Genomic DNA, 14070 nt, shown 5'->3' on the forward strand with positions numbered 1-14070 from the left:
GGATAGACCAGAGAAAGGGAGACACCCGGTTGGATAGACCAGAGAAAGGGAGACACCCGGTTGGATAGACCAGAGAAAGGAGACACCCGGTTGGATAGACCAGAGAAAGGGAGACACCCGGTTGGATAGACCAGAGAAAGGTTGGATAGACACCCGGTTGGATAGACCAGAGAAAGGGAGACACCCGGTTGGATAGACCAGAGAAAGGGAGACACCCGGTTGGATAGACCAGAGAAAGGGAGACACCCGGTTGGATAGACCAGAGAAAGGGAGACACCCGGTTGGATAGACCAGAGAAAGGGAGACACCCGGTTGGATAGACCAGAGAAAGGGAGACACCCGGTTGGATAGACCAGAGAAAGGGAGACACCCGGTTGGATAGACCAGAGAAAGGGAGAGGCTAAGAATAATAATAACAACAGTCATATAAAACGACACAACTTAATGAGTAAAACCGTGCTATTAATAGCCCAGTGACCTCAGTCATTGTTAACATATAAATGAGAGTTGTTCAACGTTGTGATTTGGGCCACTGCCTCTGGTCTTTAACGCTGAGGGATGGAGAGAGGGAGCAGTTCAGTAGAATACACTTCAGTAGTGTACAGTTCAGTAGTATACACTTCAGTAGTGTACAGTTCAGTAGTATACAGTTCAGTAGTGTACAGTTCAGTAGTGTACAGTTCAGTAGTGTACAGTTCAGTAGTATACACTTCAGTAGTGTACAGTTCAGTAGTATACACTTCAGTAGTGTACAGTTCAGTAGTATACACTTCAGTAGTGTACACTTCAGTAGTGTACAGTTCAGTAGTATACACTTCAGTAGTGTACAGTTCAGTAGTATACACTTCAGTAGTGTACAGTTCAGTATAGTATACACTTCAGTAGTGTACAGTTCAGTAGTATACACTTCAGTAGTGTACAGTTCAGTAGTATACACTTCAGTAGTGTACAGTTCAGTAGTATACACTTCAGTAGTGTACAGTTCAGTAGTGTACACTTCAGTAGTGTACAGTTCAGTAGTATACACTTCAGTAGTGTACAGTTCAGTAGTATACACTTCAGTAGTGTACACTTCAGTAGTGTACAGTTCAGTAGTATACACTTCAGTAGTGTACAGTTCAGTAGTATACACTTCAGTAGTGTACACTTCAGTAGTGTACAGTTCAGTAGTATACACTTCAGTCGTGTACAGTTCAGTAGTATACACTTCAGTAGTATACACTTCAGTAGTGTACAGTTCAGTAGTATACAGTTCAGTAGTGTACAGTTCAGTAGTATACACTTCAGTAGTGTACAGTTCAGTAGTATACACTTCAGTAGTGTACAGTTCAGTAGTATACACTTCAGTAGTGTACAGTTCAGTAGTATACACTTCAGTAGTGTACAGTTCAGTAGTATACACTTCAGTAGTGTACAGTTCAGTAGTATACACTTCAGTAGTGTACAGTTCAGTAGTGTACACTTCAGTAGTGTACAGTTCAGTAGTATACAGTTCAGTATAGTGTACAGTTCAGTAGTATACACTTCAGTAGTGTACACTTCAGTAGTGTACACTTCAGTAGTGTACAGTTCAGTAGTATACACTTCAGTAGTGTACAGTTCAGTAGTATACACTTCAGTAGTGTACAGTTCAGTAGTGTACAGTTCAGTAGTGTACAGTTCAGTAGTGTACAGTTCAGTATAGTATACACTTCAGTAGTGTACAGTTCAGTAGTGTACACTTCAGTAGTGTACAGTTCAGTAGTATACACTTCAGTAGTGTACAGTTCAGTAGTATACAGTTCAGTATAGTGTACAGTTCAGTAGTGTACAGTTCAGTATAGTATACAGTTCAGTAGTGTACAGTTCAGTAGTGTACAGTTCAGTAGTGTACAGTTCAGTATAGTGTACAGTTCAGTGGTGTACACCTCAGTAGTGTACAGTTCAGTATAGTATACACTTCAGTAGTGTTCCGTATATTGTACAGTTTAGTAGTATACAGTTCAGTAGTGTACAGTTCAGTATAGTGTACAGTTCAGTATAGTGTACAGTTCAGTATAGTATACAGTTCAGTATAGTGTACAGTTCAGTATAGTATACAGTTCAGTATAGTGTACAGTTCAGTAGTGTACAGTTCAGTATAGTGCACAGTTCAGTATAGTGTACAGTTCAGTAGTGTACAGTTCAGTATAGTGGACAGTTCAGTATAGTGTACAGTTCAGTATAGTGTACAGTTCAGTATAGTATACAGTTCAGTAGTGTACAGTTCAGTATAGTGTACAGTTCAGTATAGTATACAGTTCAGTATAGTGTACAGTTCAGTATAGTATACAGTTCAGTAGTGTACAGTTCAGTATAGTATACAGTTCAGTATAGTGTACAGTTCAGTATAGTGTACAGTTCAGTATAGTATACAGTTCAGTATAGTGTACAGTTCAGTATAGTGTACAGTTCAGTATAGTATACAGTTCAGTAGTGTACAGTTCAGTATAGTGTACAGTTCAGTATTGTGTACAGTTCAGTATAGTATACAGTTCAGTAGTGTACAGTTCAGTATAGTGTACAGTTCAGTATAGTATACAGTTCAGTATAGTGTACAGTTCAGTATAGTATACAGTTCAGTATAGTGTACAGTTCAGTATAGTATACAGTTCAGTAGTGTACAGTTCAGTATAGTGTACAGTTCAGTATAGTATACAGTTCAGTATAGTGTACAGTTCAGTGGTGTACACTTCAGTAGTGTACAGTTCAGTATAGTATACACTTCAGTAGTGTACAGTTCAGTATAGTGTACAGTTCAGTAGTGTACAGTTCAGTATAGTATACACTTCAGTAGTGTACAGTTCAGTATAGTGTACAGTTCAGTAGTGTACAGTTCAGTATAGTGTACAGTTCAGTAGTATACAGTTCAGTAGTGTACAGTTCAGTAGTGTACAGTTCAGTAGTGTACAGTTCAGTATAGTGTACAGTACAGGAGTGTACAGTTCAGTAGTGTACACTTCAGTAGTGTACAGTTCAGTAGTATACACTTCAGTAGTGTACAGTTCAGTAGTATACACTTCAGTAGTGTACACTTCAGTAGTGTACAGTTCAGTAGTATACACTTCAGTAGTGTACACTTCAGTAGTGTACAGTTCAGTAGTATACACTTCAGTAGTGTACACTTCAGTAGTGTACAGTTCAGTAGTGTACAGTTCAGTAGTATACACTTCAGTAGTGTACAGTTCAGTAGTGTACAGTTCAGTAGTGTACAGTTCAGTAGTATACACTTCAGTAGTGTACAGTTCAGTAGTATACACTTCAGTAGTGTACAGTTCAGTAGTATACACTTCAGTAGTGTACAGTTCAGTAGTATACACTTCAGTAGTGTACAGTTCAGTAGTATACACTTCAGTAGTGTACACTTCAGTAGTGTACAGTTCAGTAGTATACACTTCAGTAGTGTACAGTTCAGTAGTGTACACTTCAGTAGTGTACAGTTCAGTATAGTGTACACTTCAGTAGTGTACAGTTCAGTAGTATACACTTCAGTATACAGTTCAGTAGTATACACTTCAGTAGTGTACACTTCAGTAGTGTACAGTTCAGTAGTATACACTTCAGTAGTGTACAGTTCAGTAGTATACACTTCAGTAGTGTACAGTTCAGTAGTGTACACTTCAGTAGTGTACAGTTCAGTAGTATACACTTCAGTAGTGTACAGTTCAGTAGTATACACTTCAGTAGTGTACACTTCAGTAGTGTACAGTTCAGTATAGTGTACAGTTCAGTAGTATACACTTCAGTAGTGTACACTTCAGTAGTGTACAGTTCAGTAGTATACACTTCAGTAGTGTACAGTTCAGTAGTATACACTTCAGTAGTGTACAGTTCAGTAGTGTACACTTCAGTAGTGTACAGTTCAGTATAGTGTACAGTTCAGTAGTGTACAGTTCAGTATAGTGTACAGTTCAGTAGTGTACAGTTCAGTAGTGTACAGTTCAGTATAGTGTACAGTTCAGTAGTGTACAGTTCAGTATAGTATACAGTTCAGTAGTGTACAGTTCAGTAGTGTACAGTTCAGTAGTGTACAGTTCAGTATAGTGTACAGTTCAGTGGTGTACACCTCAGTAGTGTACAGTTCAGTATAGTATACACTTCAGTAGTGTTCAGTATAGTGTACAGTTCAGTAGTATACAGTTCAGTAGTGTACAGTTCAGTATAGTGTACAGTTCAGTATAGTGTACAGTTCAGTATAGTATACAGTTCAGTATAGTGTACAGTTCAGTATAGTATACAGTTCAGTATAGTGTACAGTTCAGTAGTGTACAGTTCAGTATAGTGCACAGTTCAGTATAGTGTACAGTTCAGTAGTGTACAGTTCAGTATAGTGGACAGTTCAGTATAGTGTACAGTTCAGTATAGTGTACAGTTCAGTATAGTATACAGTTCAGTAGTGTACAGTTCAGTATAGTGTACAGTTCAGTATAGTATACAGTTCAGTATAGTGTACAGTTCAGTATAGTGTACAGTTCAGTATAGTATACAGTTCAGTAGTGTACAGTTCAGTATAGTATACAGTTCAGTATAGTGTACAGTTCAGTATAGTGTACAGTTCAGTATAGTATACAGTTCAGTATAGTGTACAGTTCAGTATAGTGTACAGTTCAGTATAGTATACAGTTCAGTAGTGTACAGTTCAGTATAGTGTACAGTTCAGTATAGTATACAGTTCAGTATAGTGTACAGTTCAGTGGTGTACACTTCAGTAGTGTACAGTTCAGTATAGTATACACTTCAGTAGTGTACAGTTCAGTATAGTGTACAGTTCAGTAGTGTACAGTTCAGTAGTATACAGTTCAGTAGTGTACAGTTCAGTAGTGTACAGTTCAGTAGTGTACAGTTCAGTATAGTGTACAGTACAGGAGTGTACAGTTCAGTAGTGTACAGTTCAGTATAGTGTACAGTTCAGTAGTGTACACTTCAGTAGTGTACACTTCAGTAGTGTACAGTTCATTATAGTGTACAGTTCAGTAGTGTACAGTTCAGTATAGTGTACAGTTCAGTATAGTGTACAGTTCAGTTGTGTACAGTTCAGTAGTGTACAGTTCAGTATAGTGTACAGTTCAGTAGTGTACAGTTCAGTAGTGTACAGTTCAGTAGTGTACAGTTCAGTATAGTGTACAGTTCAGTAGTGTACAGTTCAGTATAGTATACACTTCAGTAGTGTACAGTTCAGTATAGTGTACAGTTCAGTATAGTGTACAGTTCAGTAGTGTACAGTTCAGTAGTGTACAGTTCAGTTGTGTACAGTTCAGTAGTGTACAGTTCAGTGTAGTGTACAGTTCAGTATAGTATACAGTTCAGTAGTGTACAATTCAGTAGTGTACAGTTCAGTATAGTATACAGTTCAGTATAGTGTACAGTTCAGTAGTGTACAGTTCAGTATAGTATACAGTTCAGTAGTATACAGTTCAGTAGTGTACAGTTCAGTAGTGTACAGTTCAGTATAGTATACAGTTCAGTAGTGTACAGTTCAGTAGTGTACAGTTCAGTTGTGTACAGTTCAGTAGTGTACAGTTCAGTGTAGTGTACAGTTCAGTATAGTATACAGTTCAGTAGTGTACAGTTCAGTAGTGTACAGTTCAGTATAGTATACAGTTCAGTATAGTGTACAGTTCAGTAGTGTACAGTTCAGTAGTGTACAGTTCAGTATAGTATACAGTTCAGTAGTGTACAGTTCAGTAGTGTACAGTTCAGTATAGTGTACAGTTCAGTAGTGTACATTTCAGTATAGTATACAGTTCAGTAGTTTACAGTTCAGTTATGTACAGTTCAGTAGTGTACAGTTCAGTATAGTGTACAGTTCAGTATAGTGTACAGTTCGGTAGTGTACACTTCAGTAGTGTACAGTTCAGTATAGTATACAGTTCGGCAGTGCACAGTTCGGTATTGTATACAGTTCAGTAGTGTACAGTTCAGTAGTGTACAGTTCAGTATAGTATACAGTTCGATAGTGTACAGTTCAGTAGTGTACAGTTCAGTATAGTATACAGTTCGGTAGTGTACAGTTCAGTAGTGTACAGTTCAGTATAGTATACAGTTCAGTAGTGTACAGTTCAGTATAGTATACAGTTCAGTAGTGTACAGTTCAGTTGTGTACAGTTCAGTAGTGTACAGTTCAGTATAGTGTACAGTTCAGTATAGTGTACAGTTCGGTAGTGTACAGTTCAGTAGTGTACAGTTCAGTATAGTATACAGTTCGATAGTGTACAGTTCAGTAGTGTACAGTTCAGTATAGTATACAGTTCGGTAGTGTACAGTTCAGTATAGTATACAGTTCAGTAGTGTACAGTTCAGTATAGTATACAGTTCAGTAGTGTACAGTTCAGTTGTGTACAGTTCAGTAGTGTACAGTTTAGTAGTGTACAGTTCAGTATAGTATACAGTTCAGTAGTATACAGTTCAGTAGTGTACAGTTCAGTAGTGTACAGTTCAGTGTAGTATACAGTTCAGTAGTGTACAGTTCAGTAGTGTACAGTTCAGTTATGTACAGTTCAGTAGTGTACAGTTCAGTAGTGTACAGTTCAGTAGTGTACAGTTCAGTATAGTATACAGTTCAGTAGTATACAGTTCAGTAGTGTACAGTTCAGTAAAGTATACAGTTCAGTAGTGTACAGTTCAGTAGTGTACAGTTCAGTAGTATACAGTTCAGTAGTGTACAGTTCAGTATAGTATACAGTTCAGTAGTGTACAGTTCAGTAGTGTACAGTTTAGTAGTGTACAGTTCAGTAGTATACAGTTCAGTAGTATACAGTTCAGTATAGTATACAGTTCAGTAGTGTACAGTTCAGTATAGTATACAGTTCAGTATAGTGTACAGTTCAGTAGTGTACAGTTCAGTAGTGTACAGTTCAGTATAGTATACAGTTCAGTAGTGTACATTTCAGTATAGTGTACAGTTCAGTATAGTATACAGTTCAGTAGTATACAGTTCAGTAGTGTACAGTTCAGTAGTGTACAGTTCAGTGTAGTATACAGTTCAGTAGTGTACAGTTCAGTAGTGTACAGTTCAGTTATGTACAGTTCAGTAGTGTACAGTTCAGTAGTGTACAGTTCAGTAGTGTACAGTTCAGTATAGTATACAGTTCAGTAGTATACAGTTCAGTAGTGTACAGTTCAGTAAAGTATACAGTTCAGTAGTGTACAGTTCAGTAGTGTACAGTTCAGTAGTATACAGTTCAGTAGTGTACAGTTCAGTATAGTATACAGTTCAGTAGTGTACAGTTCAGTAGTGTACAGTTTAGTAGTGTACAGTTCAGTAGTATACAGTTCAGTAGTATACAGTTCAGTATAGTATACAGTTCAGTAGTGTACAGTTCAGTATAGTATACAGTTCAGTATAGTGTACAGTTCAGTAGTGTACAGTTCAGTAGTGTACAGTTCAGTATAGTATACAGTTCAGTAGTGTACATTTCAGTATAGTGTACAGTTCAGTATAGTGTACAGTTCAGTAGTGTACAGTTTAGTAGTGTACAGTTCAGTAGTATACAGTTCAGTAGTATACAGTTCAGTATAGTGTACAGTTCAGTATAGTGTACAGTTCAGTAGTGTACAGTTCAGTATAGTGTACAGTTCAGTAATGTACAGTTCAGGAGTGTACAGTTCAGTATAGTGTACAGTTCAGTAGTGTACAGTTCAGTATAGTGTACAGTTCAGTATAGTGTACAGTTCAGTAGTGTACAGTTCAGTATAGTGTACAGTTCAGTATAGTGTGTGATTTAGCACTGCTTCTGGTGTATTGTCACTTTGTAAATCTGGCTCATAATGACAATCCTTAGATCTTTAGATCTTAGCTTTACAAAGGATGTGTGAATCTTCTCCCCTTTTCAAGATGTGTTTGTGGCTCCACGAGGCCCTGACATTCAAACTCTTCTTCACATGAGACTATTACAGTATTTCTGATGTTCTCACAGTGAAAAGCAGGAAGCCACAGCCACTGAAGATGTTTTGTGTCATCATAGAGCCCGAAGCTCGCAGGGAGACGCATGTACACCACGTCTCCCTCCTCCAGCTCCAGAATGACTCCATTAGATAAATGGACCCAGTATCCATGGCTATTGTAATGATAGTTAGACATGGTCGCCTGCCCATTCTTGAACATGGATATACCCATGTAACCAATCCCATGTTGAGCAGCGGTGAATCTGATGTTGTAGACGCCTCTCACTGGTGCTGTGAAGGCACCTGCAACAGAGGACAAGAAGAGAGGGGTCAACTCATTACTTTTCTCCACTTCAATTTTGGCACACGGAACACCACCTCTGGACAGAAACAGGCATCTTACCTGTAATCGGGCTGTAGGCCTTGCCGATGTTGGTGATGACTCTGGTGTAGACCAGGTTGTTGTCAGTATTGAAGGGACCTGAAGGGACCTATGGGTTCAAACCAGCAGCAGAGAAAGCCACTTTTGGTCTGTCAGGAGAGAAAACACACTTAGAGAGCATTCATTTTGTTCTGTCCCCACGATGATAGTTCAGTGGAATGCTCCGTGACTGAAACAACAACAGGGTGATGAGACGTTAGATGTGAGACATGTGAGCTGTAGTTCTTCTCTCAACGGCCGGGTCTGGATCTTTCATTACCTGTGTTCTGTCTCTTCAGTTCCTCAACATCATTCCTAGTGGTGGTCAGTTCTCTCTCACTGGCTCTCAGTCTGGCCTCCAGGGCTGAAGAATGGGATATATTATTATTATATATTAGGGCTGAAGAAGATCAAAGACACACCAATATTCCACCAGCAAAATATGAAATATGTTTTGTGATTTAGTAATGACATTGATTCAAGTAATATATACAGAACAAAAATGTAAACAAAAATATGTTAAGTGTTGGTCCCATGTTTCATGAGCTGAAATAAAAGATCCCAGAAATGTTCCATGCTCACAAAAAGCTGATTTCTCTCGAAGGTTGTCCACAAATTTGATCGCTGTTATCGAACATTTCACCTTAGCCAAGATAATCCATCCACCTGACAAGTGTGCCATATATAAACTCAGCAAAAAACAAACGTCCCTTTTTCAGGACCCTGTCTTTCAAAGATCATTTGTAAAAAATCAAAATAATTTCACAGACCTTCATTGTAAAGGGTTTAATCACTGCTTCCCATGCTTGTTCAATGAACCATAAACAATTAATGAACATGCACCTGTGGAACGGTCGTTAAGACACTGACAGCTTAGAGACGGTAGGCAATTAAGATCACAGTTATGAAAACTTAGGACACTAAAGAGGCCTTTCTACTGACTCTGAAAAACACCAAAAGAAAGATGCCCAGGGTCCCTGCTCATCTGTGTGAACGTGTCTTAGGCATGCTGCAAGGAGGCATGAGGACTGCAGATGTGGCCAGGGAAATACATTTCAATGTCCGTACTGTGAGACGCCTAAGACAGCACTACAGGGAGACAGGACGGACAGCTGATCGTCCTCGCAGTGGCAGACCACTTGTAACAACACCTGCACAGGATCGGTACATCCGAACATCACACCTGTGGGACAGGTACAGGATGGAACAACAACTGCCTGAGTTGCACCAGGAATAGGCTGAGAGAGGCTGGGCTGAGAGAGGCTGGACTGAGCGCTTGTAGGCCTATTGTAAGGCCGGTCCTCACCAGACATCACCGGCAACAACGTCGCCTATGGGCACAAACCCACCGTTGCTGGACCAGACAGGACTGTCAAAAAGTGCTCTTCACTGACGAGTCACGGTTCTGTCTCACCAGGGGTGATGATCGGATTCGCGTTTATCGTCGATGGAATGAGCGTTACACCGAGGCCTGTACTCTGGAGCGGGATCAATTTGGAGGTGGAGGGTCCATCATGGTCTGGGGCGGTGTGTCACAACATCATCGGACTGAGTTTGTTGTCATTGCAGGCAATCTCAGCGCTGTGCAATACAGGGAAGACATCTTCCTCCCTCATGTTGTACCCTTCCTGCAGGCTCATCCTGACATGACCCTCCAGCATGACAATACCACCAGCCATACTGCTCGTTCTGTGCATGATTTCCTGCAAGACAGGAATGTCAGTGTTCTGCCATGGCCAGCAAAGAGCCTGGATCTCAATCCCATTTAGCACGTTTGGGACCTGTTGGATCGGAGTGTGAGGGCTAGGGCCATTCCCCCCAGAAATGTCCAGGAACTTGCAGGTGCCTTGGTGGAAGAGTGGGGTAACATCTTACAGCAAGAACTGGCAAATCTGGTGCAGTCCATGAGGAGGAGATGCACTGCAGTACTTAATGCAGCTGGTGGCCACACCAGATACTGACTGTTACTTTTGATTTTGACCCCCCCCCCCCTTTGTTCAGGGACACATTATTCCATTTCCGTTAGTCACATGTCTGTGGAACTTGTTCAGTTTATGTCTCAGTTGTTGAAACTTGTTATGTCCATACAAATATTTACAAAATGTTAAGTTTGCTGAAAATAAACACAGTTGACAGTGAGAGGAGGTTTCTTTTTTTTGCTGAGTTTAGAAGCTGATTAAACAGCATGATCATTACACAGGTGCACCTTGTGCTGGGGGACAATAAAAGGCCACTCTAAAATGTGTAGTTTTGGCACATAACACAATGCCACAGATGTCTCAAGTTTCGATGCTGACTGCTGGAATGTACACCAGAGCTGTTGCCAGAGAATTGAATGTTCATTTCTCTACCATAAGCCGCCTCCAACATCGTTTTAGAGAATTTGGCAGCACGTCTAACCGGTCTCACGATCGCAGAACATGCGTAACAATGCCTGCCCATGACCTCCACATCCGGATCCTTCTTCACCTGCAGACAGAACATCCTCCACTCTCCTCCTGAGTCCATGCCCCAGACAGACAGAACACCCTCCACTCTCCTCCTGAGTCCATGTCCCAGACAGACAGAACACTCTCCTCTCTCCTCCTGAGTCCATGCCCCAGACAGACAGAACATCCTCCACTCTCCTCCTGAGTCCATGTCCCAGACAGACAGAACACCCTCCACTCTCCTCCTGAGTCCATGTCCCAGACAGACAGAACACCCTCCACTCTCCTCCTGAGTCCATGCCCCAGACAGACAGAACACCCTCCTCTCTCCTCCTGAGTCCATGCCCCAGACAGATAGAACACCCTCCTCTCTCCTCCTGAGTCCATGCCCCAGACAGACAGAACATCCTCCACTCTCCTCCTGAGTCCATGTCCCAGACAGACAGAACACCCTCCACTCTCCTCCTGAGTCCATGTCCCAGACAGACAGAACACCCTCCTCTCTCCTCCTGAGTCCATGTCCCAGACAGACAGAACACCCTCCACTCTCCTCCTGAGTCCATGTTCCAGACAGACAGAACACTCTCCTCCTGAGTCCATGTCCCAGACAGACAGAACACCCTCCACTCTCCTCCTGAGTCCATGCCCCAGACAGACAGAACACCCTCCACTCTCCTCCTGAGTCCATGTCCCAGACAGACAGAACACCCTCCACTCTCCTCCTGAGTCCATGCCCCAGACAGACAGAACACCCTCCTCTCTCCTCCTGAGTCCATGCCCCAGACAGATAGAACACCCTCCTCTCTCCTCCTGAGTCCATGCCCCAGACAGACAGAACACTCTCCTCCTGAGTCCATGTCCCAGACAGACAGAACACCCTCCACTCTCCTCCTGAGTCCATGCCCCAGACAGATAGAACACCCTCCACTCTCCTCCTGAGTCCATGCCCCAGACAGACAGAACACTCTCCTCCTGAGTCCATGTCCCAGACAGACAGAACACCCTCCACTCTCCTCCTGAGTCCATGCCCCAGACAGATAGAACACCCTCCACTCTCCTCCTGAGTCCATGCCCCAGACAGATAGAACACCCTCCTCTCTCCTCCTGAGTCCATGTCCCAGACAGATAGAACACCCTCCTCTCTCCTCCTGAGTCCATGCCCCAGACAGATAGAACACCCTCCTCTCTCCTCCTGAGTCCATGTCCCAGACAGATAGAACACCCTCCTCTCTCCTCCTGAGTCCATGTCCCAGACAGACAGAACACCCTCCACTCTCCTCCTGAGTCCATGTCCCAGACAGACAGAACACCCTCCACTCTCCTCCTGAGTCCATGTCCCAGACAGATAGAACACCCTCCTCTCTCCTCCTGAGTCCATGTCCCAGACAGATAGAACACCCTCCACTCTCCTCCTGAGTCCATGTCCCAGACAGATAGAACACCCTCCTCTCTCCTCCTGAGTCCATGTCCCAGACAGATAGAACACCCTCCACTCTCCTCCTGAGTCCATGTCCCAGACAGATAGAACACCCTCCTCTCTCCTCCTGAGTCCATGCCCCAGACAGACAGAACACTCTCCTCCTGAGTCCATGCCCCAGACAGACAGAACACTCTCCTCCTGAGTCCATGTCCCAGACAGACAGAACACCCTCCACTCTCCTCCTGAGTCCATGCCCCAGACAGACAGAACACTCTCCTCCTGAGTCCATGTCCCAGACAGACAGAACACCCTCCACTCTCCTCCTGAGTCCATGCCCCAGACAGATAGAACACCCTCCACTCTCCTCCTGAGTCCATGCCCCAGACAGATAGAACACCCTCCTCTCTCCTCCTGAGTCCATGCCCCAGACAGACAGAACACCCTCCACTCTCCTCCTGAGTCCATGTCCCAGACAGACAGAACACCCTCCACTCTCCTCCTGAGTCCATGCCCCAGACAGATAGAACACCCTCCACTCTCCTCCTGAGTCCATGCCCCAGACAGATAGAACACCCTCCTCTCTCCTCCTGAGTCCATGCCCCAGACAGACAGAACACCCTCCACTCTCCTCCTGAGTCCATGCCCCAGACAGACAGAACACCCTCCACTCTCCTCCTGAGTCCATGCCCCAGACAGATAGAACACCCTCCACTCTCCTCCTGAGTCCATGCCCCAGACAGACAGAACACCCTCCACTCTCCTCCTGAGTCCATGCCCCAGACAGATAGAACACCCTCCTCTCTCCTCCTGAGTCCATGCCCCAGACAGATAGAACACCCTCCACTCTCCTCCTGAGTCTATGTCCCAGACAGACAGAACACCCTCCACTCTCCTCCTGAGTCCATGTCCCAGACAGACAGAACACCCTCCACTCTCCTCCTGAGTCCATGTCCCAGACAGACAGAACACCCTCCACTCTCCTCCTGAGTCCATGTCCCAGACAGACAGAACACCCTCCACTCTCCTCCTGAGTCCATGTTCCAGACAGACAGAACACCCTCCTCTCTCCTCCTGAGTCCATGTCCCAGACAGACAGAACACCCTCCACTCTCCTCCTGAGTCCATGTCCCAGACAGACAGAACACCCTCCACTCTCCTCCTGAGTCCATGTCCCAGACAGACAGAACACCCTCCACTCTCCTCCTGAGTCCATGTCCCAGACAGACAGAACACCCTCCACTCTCCTCCTGAGTCCATGTCCCAGACAGATAGAACACCCTCCACTCTCCTCCTGAGTCCATGTCCCAGACAGACAGAACACCCTCCACTCTCCTCCTGAGTCCATGTCCCAGACAGACAGAACACCCTCCACTCTCCTCCTGAGTCCATGTCCCAGACAGACAGAACACCCTCCACTCTCCTCCTGAGTCCATGCCCCAGACAGACAGAACACCCTCCACTCTCCTCCTGAGTCCATGCCCCAGACAGATAGAACACCCTCCTCTCTCCTCCTGAGTCCATGCCCCAGACAGACAGAACACTCTCCTCCTGAGTCCATGCCCCAGACAGACAGAACACTCTCCTCCTGAGTCCATGTCCCAGACAGACAGAACACCCTCCACTCTCCTCCTGAGTCCATGCCCCAGACAGATAGAACACCCTCCACTCTCCTCCTGAGTCCATGCCCCAGACAGATAGAACACCCTCCTCTCTCCTCCTGAGTCCATGTCCCAGACAGACAGAACACCCTCCACTCTCCTCCTGAGTCCATGCCCCAGACAGACAGAACACCCTCCACTCTCCTCCTGAGTCCATGCCCCAGACAGACAGAACACCCTCCACTCTCCTCCTGAGTCCATGCCCCAGACAGATAGAACACCCTCCTCTCTCCTCCTGAG

The sequence above is a fragment of the Oncorhynchus masou genome, chromosome 6 (genome assembly GCF_036934945.1).
Source record: "Oncorhynchus masou masou isolate Uvic2021 chromosome 6, UVic_Omas_1.1, whole genome shotgun sequence".
NCBI classification, from domain to species: domain Eukaryota; kingdom Metazoa; phylum Chordata; class Actinopteri; order Salmoniformes; family Salmonidae; genus Oncorhynchus; species Oncorhynchus masou.